The sequence below is a fragment of the Suricata suricatta genome, chromosome 1 (assembly GCF_006229205.1).
Source record: "Suricata suricatta isolate VVHF042 chromosome 1, meerkat_22Aug2017_6uvM2_HiC, whole genome shotgun sequence".
Classification (NCBI taxonomy): domain Eukaryota; kingdom Metazoa; phylum Chordata; class Mammalia; order Carnivora; family Herpestidae; genus Suricata; species Suricata suricatta.
Genome location: NC_043700.1, coordinates 76270319 through 76288817, shown reverse-complemented (window position 1 = coordinate 76288817; position 18499 = coordinate 76270319). Strand labels below are relative to the sequence as shown.

Sequence of the window (18499 nt, the reverse complement as noted above, 5' to 3'; positions counted from 1 at the left end):
ATGAACACCAGACAATTGTGTGAACGTTATGTTGGCCTTCCTTCTCTCTCCCTCCCCAAGCTGAGCAGCATTCCTGTTCCAGGAGCCGGTGGTGTGATTTCGAACAATCGCCTGCTTGAGGGATGTGGGGGCAGGAGAGGGAGGAGGGAGGAAAGGGGAGGGGCCTGTTCTGGGGAAGTATATGTGGCATTTTGTCTTGCTTTATTTTAAAGATCAGAGTAATTGGAAACAATTATTTTTTAATAACTCAGGAAAGGTGAACAGAAACATTTCACAAGGTTTTACTGTGTGCGCACCAAAAAGGAAACACTTTAGGCTCTGCCTCAATAATTTATCACTTCTTGACAGGGGCTTGAAAGGGTTCAGTCAGTAAGTACAAATCACCAGGACAACTTTTTTTCCCAAGCGGTGTATCAATCATAAACAACCCCCAGATTCCAGTGATTTGAGACAAATGATTCTCACTCGTGCTGCACGTCCACAGGAGCGGCCGTGGGATTCTGCCCCCTGTGGTCACCTGGGGCTCTGGCTCTCCTTCCTGCCATCTTGTTTCGACCATCTCCGTGTGACTGAGGCTTGGTGCCGCAGGGGATGCTTTCTCCAGGGTGACCCCGGTCACTTTCCCTCCGTCTTGGTAGCCAAAGAAAGTAACATGGTCATGGTTTACTCTAAGTTTCCTGGAAAAGTAATTTTTTTTTTTACAGATCCAGGAGAGAAAACCAAAAATATTGGTGAACAATGGCAATATTTACCACAGTATGTGTGTTAGGGTCCTCCTGAGAAACAGGATTTACAGGTTATGTGTATGTGTGTGTGGGGGTGTTTACAGGGAGAGAGCGTGGAAGAATTGGCTCACATGATCGTGAGGACTGGCAAACCAACATTCACTGGGCTGGCAAATAGGCTGGAGGCCTGGGGCAGAGCTGTACCAGAGGGAGTCCACCGGCTGAGTTTTCCCTTCTGGGGAGGTCAGTCCATTTCTTAAGGTCTTTAACCATTGGATGACATGCACCCACGTTATGGAAGCTAATCTGCTTTACTCAAAGCCTACTGATTTAAATGCTAATCTTATCTAAAAAACACCTTCACAGAAACATCTAGAATGTTTGACCAAATATCTGGGGACCATGGCCTAGCCAAGTTGACACATAAAATTAACTACCACAATATATTAACGGTATCTTTTGTATTATAACTCTCTCGACCAGAAACTAAGAAGTATACCCAAACCCAAAGCTGCAAAGTCTCTAATTTTATTGCACATGCAGAAAGAACCCTTTCTCTGCTTACAGTGGGGTTGAGAAACCTGGGTTCCTGGAGCTTTCATTACCTCTTCATTAGATTCTAAAGAGAACTAGTGATTGGTTCCTTCCACGGTTTCAGAAGCTGGGTCTGGATAGATTGCTCTGGTTTGGTTTTGTTGTTGCAGGATAACTTAGAAATCCCCAGCTAATATGTCCCTAAGTTAAAAAAAAAAAAAGCAGAAGGTGAATACAACCTTTCCAAAGAGCAGATTAAGTATTACCTCACACTGTATATTGTGGGGAGATGGTCTTCGAGTCTTTAGTATTTATCAGAACCGCGCTCTATAAACCATATCAGAGGCACGGGGTACTCCGTCTAACACTGATTGACCCTTATCACTTTCCCTACGTTAGGTTTGTATGATGCTCACTTTTCAGTGTATTTGGGACCCTTTACAAGTACGTATCTCTATCCTGGCAGAGTGAATGTGCCGCCCATCTTGTTCAAAGATGTCCTGTAAGTAGGACCTGATCTTGGAGCCAGGCAGAGTTCGCCTCACACCCTCTGGCGGATCTCTGCGATGCCGGGAGGGCCGCGGAAGGCCACCCACATGGGAGCCAAGCCCTGTCTTGATTTCATTAGCCACCTGAGCAAATCCCCACAGTCTCCCATTGTGGTTGCTGAACAAGGCAGCCCCCGTTTTTCTGGACGTGGAGACCTGAAGAAAAGAAGTAAAGCGACTTACCCGGGTCACTCGGGGAGTCGCTGCCCCTAGAGGAGCAGTTCCCATTGCTATTTGATGAGGCTCTTAAATGTCTAACTCCTGTCCCTTGATTCCGTCCAGCGTGTGTGGAATCAGTACATCAATTTTCTCTTCTCTTTATCCTCCCAGTAATCTAAATAGGAAGGTCCCGCCCGAGGTGTGCTCTTGGACTGCCGTCCTTTGCAGTCAGAGATGGGGCTGCTGACAACGGTTTGTTGTCACTCTTGCTCAGATATGACAGGAAATATCATAGGCAGCCAGCAGCCCTTTACACACTGGCCCAGGTAAAACCTGCCCCTTGGCTGGTGTCTGCAGGCAGTTTGCAGAGTCTTGCTCTACTGGAGATGACTGTCTCTTAGAATTTGTTTTTCTCTGCGGAGTGTCCCTATTCCTAATGACTACATGACAGGCTGTTTCGAGCAGCCCTTTGCTGTGTCTTCATGTTAGAACCCGCATCATCAGACGCAGTACGTCCATAAGAGAGTTGGAGGCAGGCTGTGTGTGGCTCTCAGTCACCTTTACCTTCCTGGCCCAGTTCTGGCTGGATCCATGGACTTGGGCCCAGGCTCATTTGCTCAGATATCTAATAAAGACAAATAATTTTGTGCCATGTCAGGAGGGAGGCCTGCCAGGCCACTTGACCACCCTCCCCTGGAAGCCCTCACCATCCTTGAGTGTCAGCACACATGCCACGCCCACCGCCCTTGACACCCCTCTATACCCTAACCCTGAGCACATGTAAGGCTTGCTTAAAATCCAACTAGGTCACATCATGTTTCACGGGAAATACGTTTTGTTTCATATACTTACTTAGGGTACCACTTTTGCTGCTCTTATCATTTCTCAGTTTATTATAGAAACTTTTAAAAATAATCTTATAAAGTTTTTTTTTATTGAAACTGATCACTTTGAAATCTGTGAGGACAAAGTCCAGGATGTCAAGAGACATAGTAGGCTTTGATCAAAACATTATATTCTTTCAGAAGAAAAGAGAAATATCTATATTAAGAAATATTAAAATAAAGGGTGGAGAATAGGCACCTTCCCCCCCAAGTTAGAAACATTTCTGACAAGGAGGCACCTGGGAGGCTCAGTCCGTTAAGTGTCCGACTTTGGCTCAGGTCATGATCTCATGGTTCGTGAGTTTGAGCCCTGCGTCCAGCTCTGTGCTCACAGGTCACAATCTGGAGCCTGCTTCAGATTCTGTGTATTTTTCTCTCTGCCCTTCCCCTGCTTACACTCTCTCTCTCGAAAATGAATAAAAACATTAAAAAATGTTTTTCTTTTTAAAAAAAGAAATGTTTCCCACATGGATTGGTTTTGCCTGTTCAGGGAAATAAAAATGTTGTTTTTAACCAAAAGGAAAGCCAGGTTAAATAATCAAGCTATCAGACAATTTAAAGACACTTCTTTTTATTAAAAATCATTGCAAACTTTTAATAGGCTTGCTTTTTTTTTAATCATCATTCATTTTCCTTTAATGAATGAAACTTCCCCAAAGCCAATGCATTTTCTTCTTCCTTCCATCTTTCTTCCTGTTTTATGGAAGAGAAATCAGCCATCAGACTCCACAGTTGCAGTTCCCGACACCACCCCTCCCAAATTATACAGGTATCATATCTCTCAAAGGTGCCCTGATTCTGAATTCATGTCAGTTTCCTGATTATTCTAACAAGCTGACCCTTCCTCAAAACTCCTGTGTGGAGGCGAAGGGGGTATGTTAAAGTCACTGTTGAATTTCCGTGGAAACGGGATTCCTACCAAGTCAGTGTCTCCTCGGAGGGCTGGAGAATGAACATCACTGAGCTGTGTGCATTGGGAATTTAACGAAACTCGAAGGCAGTCCCATTTGCCTTGTTGAGTAAGAGACTCATTACTCCAGTTTAAATAAGAAACGGGAGACAAGTGAATTTTAGAGCCATTGTCGACTGGGGGCTCCCTGAGGGTAAGGCTGTGTTTTGGCATTTTATCTCCACTGCCTGAAGGTGTCTGCCTCACTGGTGTTCAGTTTGCTGTCTTTCTACTGACAATTAACTCCACAGAAACTCAATCTTGATGACCTTAAATAATTTACCTCTGTCTTTGGCAAACATTTTTGGTTCCAGATGGAAATACTCTTATTCTCAGTATCAGGCCCATTATTATTATTACTTGAAAGTTTGAAAACACTGACAAGGAGGCAAGCTACAGTGCAGTGGGGACCTTACCGTTCCGACATCTGCTGGAGGTTCATCCTGCCTCAAGGAGACCACCTGACACATTCTCGGCTTGCTCGGCGATGGCTCCACTGCTTGGACACTAGAGGACATACCAGGACGAGCCAGTACTGGACCCATAAGGAGGACATGCCCACCTAGAGGGAATGGTGGGAAATTGGGCAAGAAATTACTTTGTCACCTGGCATGTGTACCAAGGAATAAAATAAATGTTGAATATAGTCAGACACGTGTCCTGGTGTTTATGAAAGTAGATGTCAAAAAGTTCGGAGAAAATGTCACCTGTGGGAAAAGACTCCAGAAGTTTAGGAAACTTTCATTTTTTATTTTTTTATTTTTTGCATTTATTTAATTTGAGAGAGAGAGAGTACACGTGCAGGGTGGGGGAGGGGCAGAGAGAGAGGAGAGAGAATCCCAAGCAGGCTTCATGCTGTCAGCACAGAGACCAACATGGGACTTGATCTCACAAACCATGAGATCATGACTGAGCTGAGATCAAGAGTCCTATGCTTAACTGACTGAGCCACCCGGGTGCCTCAGGAGCCTTTTTAAAGTCTCCTTCTGTACACAAACTCTAAAGAGAAACTAAAGGCCAACACCTTCAGAGGGTTCCATATAAAATATAGAATAGCCAGCTGGTATTCAAGGCCACTGTTCTAAGCTCTTTACACAACAACCCCACAAAAACGACATTATTCCTTCTGCAAATGGGGAAATCAAAGCACAGAAAGGACCTTGCTCAACATCATCCAGCTAGTAAGGGCAGGGGAGGGATTGAAGCCCCTCAGGCTGGCCCCAGAGACTTTAAACCATCACCACCATGTGTCAGGAAGCCCGAACTCCCAAATGGAAGGAGGCTTTTTAGAATAAAGCGAACAGTGAAAGGACAAGCCCACTTGTTAATGAGGACAGCACGGCAGTAACAGGCGGCTAAGACCAGGCTGCTTCGGTCTTCCTTCTTCTCTTTATTCTTTTTTTTTTTAATGTTTATTTATTTTGAGAGAGAGAGAGCAGGCGAGCACAAGGCAGGGAGGGGCAGAGAGAGACACCAAGGATCTGAAGCCAGCAGCGCAGAGAGCCGGCTGTGGGGCTCAAACTCACAAACCATGAGATCACGGCCTGAGCCGAAGTCGTGTACTTAACTGAGCCACCCAGTCGCCCCACTTTGCTTACTCTTCAAAAGGAGTAATTGCCAGACTGAAACCATTGCTGGGAGAGAAACAGAGTCCACACAAACAGAGTCCAAGACTGTGGGTCCTCTTAGGGCAACGCAAGTCTCCAGTTGCACCCGATACAGAGGCCACTGCACAAAGCAGTTTGCTGGTGACTCGGCAGAAATGCCATTAGGAGCTTGTGCAATTCAAGAGCTGAGAGATGAATAAGAGCTCTGCTTTAATAAAAGAAAAATTAGGGGATAGGGAGACAGTAGACCGGTAAAGTTGTTCAGACTTTAGACTACTCAAAAAATTAGAACAAGGCTTAGAAAGAAAAGGTGTTTTTTTTTTTTTTCTTAAGAAGGCAGGACAGATTCACTCGAACAAGTCGTATCAAGACCACACACTATTTAATCAGTAGAGTTTCTGAACTATCGAACTACAGGAATTTAATTGTGATGTCCTGCCCATCACCATTGGTGTCAGCCTGGCTGACAACCTCTGAGCAGTCTCCGTGTGTCACATGTGGTCTAAAGTGCTCAGCATAGATCACCTCATTAATGCTCTGTATCCTCGGAGCAGCCTCTCTCTTTTTAAAAAAAAATTTTTTTTAACATTTATTTTTGAGATGGGAATACAGAGCATAAGTGGGGGAGGGGCAGAGAGAGAAGGAGACACGGACTCGGAACCAGGTTCCAGGCTCTGAGCTGTCAGCACAGAGCCCAGCGCCGGGCTCGAACTTACAAACTCGGCCTCTCTTAATGTTAACACATGGAACACGACTTCTCAGCCTTGGGGATAGAAATAAAATAGAGGACTTGTTAGTATGATCAGAGAATGTGCAACTGATTCCTGGAAATGAAAGGATTTAAGTGTATGTAAACACAGCTGTGTGGAACAGCTGTGGCTGTAATATGTTACAATCTGTTCTTCTATACAGTTTAATATTTGCATCAATTACTCAGGTAAAGGGAAAAGAAAGAGTTTTCAGGTGGTGTGGTGGAGGTAGGGAAAGATAATATTATAAATAGAATTAAGAGTGAGAAAGCCCAAGGAGCTGGATAAAGAGGAAAAGCAATAAACTGGAAACATAAAGCACTTCAGTCTAGGTTTTGGGTTTTTGTGTGTTTTTTTAAAGTATATAACACAGTTTGGGGAGATCCAGAATTACTGAATCCCGTTGTTGGAAGGAATTCTTGGTTTTCTAGCTCACCTAAGCACTCCCACTAAATCTACATCAGTCTTTCTAGTTCCACATGATGGGAGATGCAGTCATTTTAGTGGATAAAGATCAATAGTTTAAAAAAGTAAAATAGAAAAAAATCAAAGGGCACCACTTGTAGGAATTATTAGTATTATTGTGTGAGCTTTTGTTTCCATTTTATTCTCGGTTGTGTATTCCCTTATGGTGATATAAAATTTATTTTCTACTATAGAGTGTGGTCAAAAAATTTGAAAGAATACATTTGAAATGTATTCTTAAAATACATTTCTTTGATTACTTCGTTAATATACACTATCTACGGGGAAATACAGAGATTTGTACTTTGTACAGATCTGACTCACAGGAAGTTTTTTTCGTGTCCGTAGCTTGAGGACGCTGGCTGTGTCCCAGCCCTGCTACAAAGTCACCACAGGATCTTGTCACATCACTTCACATTAACAGTTTTTTTTAATGTTTATTTATTTTTGAGAGAGAGAGAGACAGAATGTGAATGGGGGAGGGACAGAGAGGGAGATACAGAATCTGAAGCAGACTCCAGGCTCTGCGCTGTCAGCACAGAGTCCAACGTAGGGCTTGAACTCATGAACCATGAGATCATGACCTGAGCCGAAATGGGACACTTAACAGACTGAGCCGCCCAGGCACCCCTCACTTCACATTTTTAATCCAAAATATCCTAATCTATAAAAATGGAATTATTACTAATAACAAATCAATAACACCTTCCAAAGCCAATGTGATGGTAAAGTCTTTTTCTTTCTTTCTTTCTTTCTCTCTCTTTCTTCTTTCCTTCCTTCCTTCCTTCTTTCCTTCCTTCCTTCCTTCCTTCCTTCCTTCCTTCCTTCCTTCCTTCCTTCCTTCCTTCCTTCCTTCCTTCCTAAAGAAGGCACTTTAAAAACTCTGAAGATTTTACAAATGCTATTCTTCCTTATTGTCCTTAAATTGACCTTGGACATTCTTGTCAACCTTTCAACTATTTGAAGACAGTTATTATGAACCTTCTCCCCTCAAATTGAATCCCTGTCTGTTCAGCAACTCTTCATAAATGCGCTGTTCAGAGTCTACAAACTGCTCTGCTCACTCTCTTCCAAATACACACCATGTTGTGTATGTTTGTTCTGTTTTGTTTATTTTTCTCCTGCATACTCATTTTAAAGTGAGCATGCAACATGAGGCATGACATGCAAGCAGTGTGTTAGGCACAGGATATTATTGATGATTACTCGGCTGTTTCAAAACTTATTTTTAATGCTGATATATACTCATCTTTTACAAAAATAAAACACAGTGCCCAGAATCTAATTCCCAACGTAGACTAAAATCTCAGAATATAATGGAACAATTATGCCCTTTGTCTGGGAGACAAAACTGCACTAAAATTTTTGCTGTGGCTGTTTTGTTTTTTAGTGACTTTTCAGCTTAAAGCTCTAATGAGTTTTTTTTGTTTTGTTTTGTTTTTAGTTTTTTTTTAATGCCTGAGGGTGAGCCATATCTTCTCCATCTTGGGTTTATGCCATTGGTTTTTTTTCTGACCTAAGGAAAGCACTTAACATTTGTCCTTGTTTAATTTCATCTTGTTAGATTCAGCTCATTGCTCTAGCCTGTCAAGATCGTTTTTCATCATTATTTTGTCATGCAGTCAGCTGCCTGCTCCTCCCAGTGGCTGGTCACCCACAGGCCACAGTCGCATACCTGCTACACCTTTCTCCCATAGCCCTGGAGGGAAGAAGCTACAGGAAACCCCTGTCCAGTTGATGTGATGGAGTAGACAAAGAGTGTCCTTTAGGGGAACTCACTCAGACCTTTTACAATTCTTCTTCCTGTACTTGTGTTATTTTAGTCCTTTATTTCTCCCTATGGTCAATAAAGGTAAGAAGAAGCAGGCAATTGATTATATTTACCTTTTTTACTTAGCTTCTAGGAAGCTCAGAGACTGAGCCAATCATTCATTTTTAATGGGTCTAAAACATTCAGAACTCCACAGAAATAAAATAATAACACATATGGTAGAAGCTTTTTTCTAAACAATACGTTTATATTATATGATAATATATGTAATTTAAAAGAATTTGGCTACCTAGAGTAAATCCTACTTGGAACTGTTCTATTTCTTGTATATCTCAAATTGTGTTCTAGCCATACACATGACACGGAGAAGCAACACATATTTTAAGGGGCTGCCATACTTAAATTTTGTTTACATTTAAACTGTGTTCAAATACTTAATATTTTCTATTTAACTATTGGTCCGTCAGTAATATATGTGCAAATCTGGCTTTGAGAAGGAAATACAAGGACTTCCGAGGCTGGAATAACGTCGCTGCTAACAGAAGTCTCACGGTTCCTCCAGACTGCGGGGTAAGCGAGTGCACCAGCCTGAGCTTGAGTGACATGAAGGGATGAAAGCGGCGCTGGCGGCTCGGCCTACAGGTGACCTTCCCTTAAATGTTTCAGGGTGCTGCTGCCACGTGGGTTTTGCTCACTTCACCGCAGCGTTTTTATGGGAAGGAAGAACGAAGCAGTGGCCTGGGAACCAGGAAGTCTGCCATCTCTCCCTCCTGCTCTCTAGAGGAGGACCTTTCTCTGAAGTGCCTCAAACTCACCAAGATGGGGCCACCCTGGTGTGTTCAAGGCACGTGCCGAGGACCTCGAGGACGTCAATAATTCAGTACTGACGCTGGATAGTCAGTTCCCAGCAGAAGGGCAGAAGGTTCTGGTGTAGTAACGGGGGGGGGGGGGGGGGGGGGGGGGGGGGGGGGGGGGGGGGGGGGGGGGGGGGGGGGGGGGGGGGGGGGGGGGGGGGGGGGGGGGGGGGGGGGGGGGGGGGGGGGGGGGGGGGGGGGGGGGGGGGGGGGGGTGAGGCAGAGAGGCCGGCTTCTCTGGCTGTTTATCAGGAGGCCAGTGAATGAGGCCTGTCAGTTTTAGGTGTCTGCTTAGCAGAACAAAGAGCTGTGGTAACAGATTGTGACAGAACTGCCCGCGGTGTGGGAGGAACGCAGACCCAGCTCTGGAGTTGAGGGTCATAAAGCAAAAGAAGGAATTTGTCCTGCAGGGAATGATCTGTAAAAGTGGACCCGAGAATCATGCTTGGAGTTTGGTCTTTGCAGCTGCCTTGAAAAACATCTAAAAAGTAGGTAAAAAAATTAAAATTTTGGTGAAGTCTTCTGCATTCAAAGATTGGGTATTTTCCATTAGAGGGGGAGAGAGGCGGTGCTAACCAAATAATTTGCTTCTTTTTGATGCAGAAATCATGAGAGGTTTGGGTCGCTTCTACGAAGGAGAATAAACTCTATTGTGACTGCTCCTGTGGTGGGACATGAAGCGGCATTATAGGGGGTGAGAAAATGAAGGGCGGTGTTTAGGTTCTCAAACATAATGCTATGTTCTTTATTTTACTTCATTTTATTTTATTTTATTTTATTTTACTTATTTTGTTTATTTATTTATTTATTTTGAGAGGGGCGGGGAGAAAGAGAGAATCCCAAGCAGGCTCCACGCTGTCAGCACAGAACCTGACACGGGGCCCAATCTCATGAACCAGGCACCCCCCATCCTTAGAATTTGTAAACGCACCTCAATTTGAGAAAATCTTTTATCGCTGGAAAGGAGTCAAGACAGCTGGCAGAGTCAGTGTGGAGACCCCTGAAGTCCAATTCCACTGCAGTGGTTTCCCTTACATGCCTTGGAAGGAGGGTTTGCCGGTTTATGGTAGGTTTGCAGCGTTAGAATGCAAGGTCTTCAGTGAGAAGTTCTAACCAGGCTTCTTACTCAGAGTGGCCTTCCAAACCCTGGTCCTAGAAGTAGGGAACTGAAGTCTTGCCTCCCATCCTTCATTTGCTCTATCTGCAGAGCCGGCACAGGCCACTCCCCCTGTGTGCTTACTCTTCCCGAACATCTTATGGCAGATGTAATAGCACAGGGGTTAGGAGCTCAGGCTCCAGGAGCGCCTGGGTGGCTTAGTCGGTTGAGCGGCCGACTCTTGATTTTAGCTCAGGTCACGATCCCAGGGTGGTGGGATTGGGCCCTGCATCTGTGCTGAGTGTGATATCTGCTTAGGATTCTCTCCCTCTCCCCCACCCCACCCCCCACCACATGCACACGCATGCTCTCTCTCTCTCTCTCTCTCTCTCTCTCAAAAAAAGTACATTCTGTTGGTAATACAATAAATGCTTGGACAAAAGGAGCCCCAACTCCAGAGCTCCCCTGCTGTGGTATAAGACTCAGTCCCTCCACTTATTAGCAATGTCACTTTGGGCAGGTTATTTAAATCTCTCTACAGCTCAGTTTCCTCACGTGTAAAATGGGGAGGATATTAGTGCATATTCTATAGGGTCGTTGTGAGGATCAGATGAGTTTGTATAAGTAGAGTGTTAGGTGTGTGCCTGGCACACAGTAAGAGCTCAATAAATGGCAGTTATTATTCCTCCTGCTCTGGAAAAATTGGAAGAAGGATGATTTTTTTAAAATAGTTTATTGTCAAATTGGTTTCCATACAACACCCAGTGCTCTTCCCCACAAGGGCCCTCCTCCATCACCACCACCTCTTTTCCCCCCTCCCCCTTCCCCTTCAACCCTCAGTTCTTTTTCAGTATTCAGTAGTCTCTCAAGTTTTGCATTCCTCTCTCTTCTCAACTCTCTTTCCCTCTTCCCCTCCCTCTGGTCCTCCATTAGGTTTCTCCTGTTCTCCTGTTAGACCTATGAGTGCAAACATATGGTATCTGTCGGAAGAAGGATGATTAAAATAAAGGACAGGCTAAGCTATTTAACAGATGACTTACAATGATCATAGTATTGTGTTCTGCATGGGAGCTAAGCAATTTTAAGATGATTCTGACCCTCCAGGAGTTTAGAGCTAGATTGATAGGAAAAATCAATGCAAAGCCCAAGTCCCTTAAGGATAAAGAGTTCTGACTTCACCTTCCAGTACTTTCCACCCCTTGTTTACTTTACTCTAGTCCCGCTGCCTTCCATCTGGTTGGTGAACCCACTTTTGGGTTTTGATGAGGCTTTCCCTCTGTGTCAAATCCTCTTCTTCTGATGGCCAAGGTCTAACTAACTCCAGCGCATCCTTAGACCTTGGCTCGAATATTGTTCTTCCAGTGAGTCTTCCCCTGGCCACCACATGCCTTCTTTCCTGGCTTTATTTTTCTGCAAAACTTTCATCACTACTTAATAAATCATTCTTTTATTTGTGAAAAAAAAATAGAGTGCACATGGAGTCAGATCCTAACAAGATGCTACAAGACCATGATATATGTAGAAATCTCTGGAATTATTTTCATATTGGGCTTTGAGACTAATTTCTGGCATCCAATTGCAAGATGTGAATGTTGGGCTTTTTGAAAGAGAAAAGGAAATTTGGAATCCCCGATTTTTTTTCTTTTTCTATACTGCTGTAATAAATATGTGATCATCTCTCCCGGAATAGTTTATCCCATTGTTCTGTGACTATTTGCTGACCTGTTAGTCTCCACTGTCAGCGCCTCTGATACTCGGTGTTACTCATCTTCACATCCCCAGCCCCGCGCACATGGCCCGAACTTGATAGGCATTTACTTAAAGGTTGGCTGAAGGAGTAAATGAGGGCTGAGGGCATCCAAAGCACGGCTAAAACTGGACACCATAAACTTCCCTCTTTCATCAGATGGGGGTCAGTTATATTATTTGCTCATGCTTTCTAACTACCGATCTTTTTCTTTTTGTTTTTCTTCTGAAACCTCTGGCCTCCATACAAACAATCTCCAAATCTTTCTGATTCTTCCTTTTGCTTCCCTCTACTCTCATCAACACCTCTGTCTCTAACACCCTATATCAGTTGCCCCTTATTTTATTTCTAAGTAATGGTTACAAACACCATCCCATCTGCCCCTTCCACTTTCATATCTTTCTTCAAGCTATTCCTCCTGCTTGGAATGTTCTATTATCCCTCTTTATCCAAACCCCACATCACCTCTAAGAGCAACCATTGTAAGGCTGAACCTAACAGACTCCATTATAGAGGTCCCCCTCTAAACTAGAAGGTCTAAGGTTCCGTCTCTCTGGAACTATTAGGCAGTTACACATTGCCTAGAGAAGAGACCACTTTGTGGTATCCAATCAGGGAAGGCCAGCTACCTCTCTCCACATTCCTAAAGGAGAGGCCTACAGATAGAAACTTTAGATAGGATCCTGTTACCTAATGTTAAAGTTAACCCGATAGTCACCGAATAAGACCCTGAACTCGCTCTGTAATTGGTTGATTTCAAAGATACTCTAAATGTTGTAAATGGGTCCTGCCAAAAGTAACGAACACCCTGGACAATGTGTATGGTTAGAGTTACTGCCAATGCTCTTATACAATAATGATTGGATGTCACAATTTCTTGTAACTCCTCCTTCCCAAACCCCATAAAAACCCTACTCAGCCCTTGCTCGGGGCTCTCAGCACGGATCCACTGCATTGGTGAAGGCTGTGAGCCCGAGTTTAGGCCCGGCGAGCCTAAGCCCATAATAATAAAGCCCTTTGCTTTTACATGCGTGACTCGGTCTCCCTGGCGGTTTCTGGTTTTGGGGTGATATTGAAATCTTGGGCATTACACCATCTCTTGCTTCTAGTTGAAATACCCCTCTCTGCTCTTAGTTCTGGTAGCCTGGCTCTATCTCCTTTCTGACAACAGCTTGTGTTTACTTCTGTGCATCCCTGTGCTGGTACATCTGGACCTTCACAACATACTTGTGTGGAATCCAACAGTGCCCCCATTGTACAGATGGGAGAAATAAAGCTCACCAACACTAATTAACCTGTCTAAAGTCACAAAACTGGCTATCTCCATCTTACCAGCTCACCCCAAGTAAAACATCAGCTTCTAGAAGTGAGAAGAGATCCTGCTGATTCTTTGTTGCATCACAGATGGTCTTACATATTGCTTTGCCAATAATAAGCATTCAAATAGCGATTAGCTTTAATGGCCCCTTTGTTCTGTTCTTTAATAGGGAGAATGGAGGAGAGGATAATTGGGTAGAAAAAGAGCACTAAGCCATCCTTCCTTTCTTTTTTTTCATGGAACAAAGTGAACCACAGTCTGGAGAATGAACCAAAAGTCACCAAGCCTGCTAAATGTACAGAAATGCCCATTGATTCTCCATTTCTTAAGTAAATTAAAGTTGAGTTTGAGGAAAATGAGATTTTTTCTCTTTTCCTATGCACATTGTCTCAGCAATTCAGAAATCTGCAGGCTTCAAAAAATTATCTGGGTAAATATTAAAATGCTCACTACAATAATGATGCTAGAATTGCCAAGGGCTATATCAAAACATGAGTCCATTTCAATGGAAATTCATGACCAAGGCATGGAGTTGTGAGTGACCAGAGGCATGTGCTTCATTTCTAGAGACTGAGCCTGATAGAATGTCCACCTGTTGGCTGGAGTTAAGGTCCCAGGGGCGGGACAGGCATAGTGAGCCCAGTTACCCTGCTGGTCCCTCCTTTCTGAGGATTCAATGAAATTTGCAAAAATGTTTTTAAGGCTGACTCTTAAACTGGTAGTGATACAGGATGGTGTCAGTGCTGCCAGTGTTTGTATGCCGGTCCGTAATTATGTGTCATATCGCGTCACCTCAAGGTGTTCTCAGAGTAGCTCATTCTACCTTTATGGCTAAAATAAAATTTTAAAAATATGCATAATTCTCAAGCTGGAAGAAATCTAAGAGACTATTTGATTCAAACCTTTTATTTTATACCTGAGGTGACCCAGAGAAGTTAAGTGATTTGCAGAAGGACACGCTTCTAATTTATAACCAGAAAACCCACCAGGAGACTTTTCCTGTATTTCTTAATATAATCATTCTAGTCAGGGCCATAGATGTAAATGTAAGGATTTAGTCATGTTAATATATCAGGTCCAGCTGAATTGCTAGTGTGAAATGACTTGAGCAGATTCAAGCAAAAACACAATGCTTTCTCACTTTTCTGGTGCACACAGCTTGATTTTCTTCACATTGGAATGGGGATTGGACTCTAGAGGAGCCTGGGATGTGCTCTCTCTTGCTCCTGCTTTGGTCCTTGCTTCCCCTCTTGCTCCCTCAGGATCAAAATGTGTTTTTGAGCCTTTTCCATGCTAAGGGCTAACTGCTTTTTTTTTATTCCTCAGTGAAACTTCAGAAGAACTTGGGGATACACATATAAGAATTACAGTTATCTTTATTTTGTAGATGAGGTTACAGAGGCAGTGGGTGACAAAACTGAGAGGAGGAACCCTATCTATCACAGCCTGGAAGCTGTGTGATCTTTGGCAAGTTATGTCAATTCTGTGACTCATTTGCCTTATCTCTAAAATGGGATGGTAATAACGTGGACCTCATAGAGTCGTTATATTAATGAGACAATTAACTAACTAACCAGGTTTGTAGACCAATTCCTGTACTACACAATCACCATGTAAATGTGTTATTATTTGTATTTACTATCTTTCCCCTCAGCTGCACTGCCTCTTCTTGTCTATCTTGTTCATGGTACAACATAGCTTGACACCACATCATGACCTCTTCCGTGGTTTGAACCTGTCCTGCCCAATATGGTAGCAACTCAGAACCTGTGGTTTCTGAGTACTTTCTTTTCTTTTTCTTTCTTTCTTCCTTCCTTTCTTTCTTTCTTTCTTTCTTTCTTTCTTTCTTTCTTTCTTTCTTTCCTTCTTTCTTTCTTTCCTTCTTTCTTTTTTTTGAGTACTTTAAACGTGGCTAGTCTGGACTGAGATGCGCTGGAAGTGTAAAATATATACTGCATAGCAAATACCGTGCAAAAAGAAAGCAAAATGCCTTGATAATATTTTTTTATGTGATTTCATGTGAAATGATAATGTTTTCAAAATATTGAGTCAGATCAATGTATTATTAGAATAAATTTCACTTGTTTCTTTACTTAAAAAATTGATAATTAGAGGGGCACCTGGGTGGCTCAGTTGGATAAGCATCTAACTACGCTTGGTTTTGGCTCAGGTCATGATCTCATGGTTTGTGGAATCCAGCCCTGAGTCTTGCTCTGCATTGACAGAGTGGAGGCTGCTTGAGATTCACCCTCTCTCTCTGTCCCTCCCCTGCTTATTCTTTCTCTCTCTCAAAATAAACAGTTTTTTAAAATGACAACTAGAAGAATGAAATTACATATATGGCTTGCATTATATATATTTTAAAATACAATTTATTGTCAAGTTGGCTCACATGCAATGCATACAGTGTGTTGTTGGTGGTGGGGGTAGTTTCCCATGAGTCATAGCTCACGTACAACACCCAGTGCTCATCCCAACAAGTGCCCTCCTCAATGCCCATCACTCATTTTCCCTTCTTCCCCAGCCCCCATCCACCCTCAGTTTGCTCTCTGTATTTGAGAGTCTCTTAAGGTTTGCCTCCTTCCTTCGCTATTTGTAACTACTTTTCCCCCCCTCCCTTTTGCCATGGTTTTCTGTTAAGTTTCTCAAGTTTCACATATGAATGAAAACATATGATATCTGTCTTCCTCTGACTGACTTATTTCACTTGACACAATACCCTCCAGTTCCATCTGTGTTGCTGCAAATGGCCAGATTTCATTCTTTCTCATTGCCAAGTAGTATTCCTTTGTGTATATAAACCACATCTTCTTTATCCATTCATCAGTTGATAGACATTTAGGCTCTTCCCATGATTTGGCGATTGTTGAAAGTGCTGCTATAAACATTGGGGTCCGTGTGCCCCTATGAATGCTTGCATTATGTTTTTATTGGCCAGAGCTGAAGAGAAACCTTCTATGTTCTTTGTGAGATTCTCAGGAGAGGGCGTGGTTCAGCCCTGTCTGAGGAGGAGGAGGAGCCTCCTCACCATCACGTGGCTTCTCTGGTACCATCAGCTCTGTGGAGGGAGTGGTGCAGGGCATGCTGCTGACTCCGTGGAGGCTGGGCTGTGATAGGCAATGGGGGCCACATCTGGGATAAGATGTCTTCCTGGTATCCAAGAAAAAGTATTGCATGGGCAAGTGGCCTCAGGATTATTATTGAGCCATGTACATTTGCTCTACCTCTTTGGCATCCCCTCTCCAACCTGCTAGTTGGCCTTTTAGAACCTCCACGCCAGGGGAACTGAGCTGCAGGGCTGAGGCAGGAGTGTTTGTAGATTGCCCCTCCACCTGCGGTGGTTAGGCTAGGCCAGGTGACCAGGGAAGGGGAGGGAGAGCAGGGAGACTTTGGCCCTGAGACTAGGTGGGAAGTGAAGAGGTTAACCACGCTCCTCATCGTGGCAGGAATCTGCCCCACTTGTGGCAATACCCAGTGGCCAAATTTCAGAGAAGAAAGGCCACCCAGTGCATCTGGGGAGGTCGAGCTCCCCACTTGGCTGAACTTGAACCCTTCTTTGCTGGGAAGCATGTGAGCAAACATCCTTCAAGTGACCACATGAGCTTGGAAGACAGGCTAATAGCAATGGAAGGCCCTCACCCTAATATTCTGGCTTCCCAGATTCCCTTATGACTTAACAAAAGATTGAGATTTCCACCCTCCTGAGGGACAGAGGCTTAGAGAAGCCTGATTTCACTCTGCATGGGGAATACTGGAGGCCTAGGCCAAGGGAGCTCAACTTCCTTTGGTGGTTATAAGGTTAATTGCCTCATTCATACTTGCCATGACAAGCTAAGCAAATTGGCTTACCGAAAGGACTGTAGTCTCTGAATGAGTGCTTTCCACGTTAAGTCATTCACTTCCTTAGGATTTCTGGAATGGAGACTAGGCCTGATGGTCAGGCTTGCTGTTTCTGGACCCTCCTACTCCCTATCACCCCACAGTGTCCATGCTAGAATTCTCTCTTGGGCACCCTACATTCAAGAAGCCACCAAACCCTACCAAGTCGACTTCCAGAGAATCTCCTGAGTTCATCCCTCTGGTCCCCACACTGCCGTTGCCCACACTCATTTCTTACTGGCCTGCAATACAGCAGCCTTCTCCAAGCCTTAATCTCTGTCTTTGGCTCTCCAGATGTTTCCAGATCTGCCTTCGTGGAATCCCAGCTGCCTGTCTTGCTACTCTATCGCTTAACAGGACACAGCAGCCCCTTTCTTCCCCATGGGATATGGTTCAACCTCCTCACTCTGATATGCAAATCCCTTCATAGTTTGGATGCTTTCCTCCTTCCTTGCAACCTCTCCAAGCACATCTCAAACATGCCAGGCCCTGTTCAGGACTCCACGGTCAAGTTTCATAGGTGGAAAAATAAAAAACAGCAACAACAAAACAAGCAAACACACAAAAAACCCCTCAAATGAGATCCCCTCAGAGAGCTCTCAGGAATGAAATTCAGTTGTGGCTTGCCCTGACAACCTATTCCAACCTTAGCTTTTCTTACCCTTTTAGCTCAAATGATCTTTGTTCCTTGAAAAGTCCAGATTCTCAAGGTAGCTGATTGGTTGCTGCCCAGTCAGGGGGTCTCCTGGTCTCTGGTAAAGTGTCCATCCCTGACTAATCAATCATGGTGAGATGGGAGGTTATCATATAGTATGTGGGGCCTGTTCTGAGGGCTGAGCCCTGGGCAGATGCTCCAGAGCAGTGCTTCTAGGCCCTCATGTGCATATGAATCATCTGGAGAGATTGGTTTTTTTTTTTTGAAAAAATTTTTTTTTACTTTATAAAGTTTCATATTTTTTTAACATATGCAATTATTTTCCATCATTTACAATACAGTAGTTACAATGACACTCCCAACAGAAAAGCAAAGTAAAAAATCAAAACCCCAACTTCTGTTTCATGTAATTAGACTTATACAGAAATTAGAAGGTTAAGTAACAACTAGTTAATCACCTAATTTCACAGCTATCTGAAGTGGCAATCGTTATATAGCAGCTTATCTATGATACATTCAAGATACATGATACAATTTATTACTTGCCCATAAGCTACAA

The 18499-nt window shown here is 43.6% G+C and overlaps 1 long non-coding RNA gene across 1 annotated transcript in view; it reads right to left on the bottom strand.

The window, feature by feature from the left end:
- Positions 1-3423: 3423 nt before the first annotated feature.
- LOC115305409 overlaps positions 3424-18499 on the bottom strand; it is a 22081-nt gene continuing 7005 nt past the window's right edge. Inside the window, exons 2-3 of the long non-coding RNA XR_003914779.1 lie at positions 4216-4361; positions 3424-3543 (exon numbers count right to left, since the gene is read on the bottom strand). This is a non-coding gene — a long non-coding RNA (uncharacterized LOC115305409). The remainder of the gene's footprint in view (positions 3544-4215; positions 4362-18499) is intronic.